We start from the raw sequence: 1,885 nt of genomic DNA, 5'->3' as shown, positions 1-1,885 counted from the left end.
GACAAATGGATGCGCCACCAGCTGGCTTCCCGTGGCTAAATTCAGCCCTGACCTTGTCTGAATCTCTGCTTCCTGACATTCTTCCCTCAGTCTGGAATACCACCATCATTTTGTTTTCCTCTGTGCTAACCATTTGTTGTCTCTTTGGTGATGTTCCTCTTCCACCAAATGCTTCCTAATGCTCCTGGGGTGGGAGGGTGGGGGGTTGGGTTCAAAATATCAATGCCCCCCCATTCCCCAGAAGACACACGTTGTGAAGGTCCCCAGGTCATTAGCATGGTCAGCCAGGCTAGCAGTCACGCTGTGCTGCTCAGTCCTTACACCTTGGAGGTCCCTCAGGTTGTCGTGCCGGCCCTCTCCCTGCCCAGTCTCTATCCTCCTGTACCATTTCACCAACTCTTGGGTCTTCCATGACCAACTAAATGCAGACAATTTTCACATCTCCTATCTGGGTCTTTTTTCTGAAGTTCCATGCCCAGATATAAAATTCCATGCCTGGCACCGGCATTCAAACATCTCTAACTCAACACAACAACAATAGAATCCATCCTCCTTCCTGTTCTTCTAATACATGTTTCTTCTTCAGTATTCCCCAACTCAGTCCATGCCACCTGGATCTCTCTACCAGTTCTTCAGGCCCCAAGTTGGGCGGTCACCTTGACTGGGCCTCCTCCGGACACTCACCAGCTCCCATCATTTTTCTCTTGAACTTCCACATTGCCTTAGGAGTTAACTTTTGTCCATCTTTGGTCCCCCCAACCCAGTCTTCATGTGAAATTCTCCACAAGAATATTTCAGATCCTGAAATCCCCCAATCCTGGGACCCCTAGAATGCAGCCAATGTCCTGAACATGGTTCAATGCCACTAGACACCTGCTCATCTCCCAGCCTTGCCTGCACCCTCCTCAGCACGCCAGCTCAGTCCTCTGTTTCCAGTTTTATCAGTTCCAACAGCCAGCTGCATTCTCCTCCCTCAGGGCCTTGACTCATAGAACTGTCCTGCTTAGACTGCTCCTTGTCTCCCAGCACCACCCGCCTCTAGTTTCCCATCCCTCCCCTGTCACAATGATCCTCACTCACCCTTCCTCACTTGGCTGCTGGGCTATTTTCCGAGCCTTCCCTATCCCTCTGGTGGCGGTGCTGTTGCGTACCACTAGTGGCTTTCAACTCATTGTGACTCCAGGTGACCGAAACCCACTGCTTCATGCTCCCATCAGAGTCTGCCCTCTCCACACTCCCCACCCCCCAGGACCTATTATGGGCTAAGCTTTGAGAATGGCGACAAAGACAAACCCAAATAGCCTCTGCCCCCAGGAGTCCCTAGTGTAGAGCTGAAGGGGAGATTCAAGGTGTCTTTTCCGCAGAACTCTGGAGGGTAGCCCGAGTCATCAGGGCCTGGGTGGCTGAGCCTCAACACAGGACCACCACAAGAGGAGTGGGAGAATTGGTAGAGGACACTTTTCAGATGCTCCAAAGCTTTGTGCTGGGGGAAAGCTGCCCCACATTCACCTTGGCAGGGCCAGGCACCGCACCATGTTGGCACAAGGAGAGATCCCATACACTTTGCTGCATGTGTAACTGACAGGCTCCTGCACCCACAAGAATGATAACGCTGGTGACCCAACTTCTGCTGGTTCAAATGTTGAGGAAGAATTCATCTTTGAGTCCCCTCCCCAGTTATTCCTGAGAAACTTGCAGGGCAGGCCTCGACTCTGCTATAGTGCAAGCCCACCCATGTACTTCATGGCCAGCTTATTCACAGCACCTGCTATACTTGTGTCTGTCTGTACACAGGTACAGTGTGCTCTACACAAGTCTATACAGTGTGCTTTACACTTCCTCTGTCAAGAGCTGCTGGAGTCCCATCCGGACGCTGCCGCCCTTC

The 1,885-nt window shown here is 51.9% G+C and overlaps 1 pseudogene; it reads right to left on the bottom strand.

The window, feature by feature from the left end:
- Positions 1 to 412, bottom strand: part of LOC101638578 — a 5,824-nt pseudogene extending 5,412 nt beyond the window's left edge.
- Between the last annotated feature and the right edge of the window lie 1,473 nt (positions 413 to 1,885).

The sequence above is a fragment of the Echinops telfairi genome, unplaced genomic scaffold (assembly GCF_000313985.2).
Source record: "Echinops telfairi isolate 266 unplaced genomic scaffold, ASM31398v2 ScPeMD7_7400;HRSCAF=8409, whole genome shotgun sequence".
NCBI lineage: Eukaryota > Metazoa > Chordata > Mammalia > Afrosoricida > Tenrecidae > Echinops > Echinops telfairi.
Note: the sequence above shows the minus strand (reverse complement) of the source record. Positions and strands in the feature narration are given on the sequence as shown.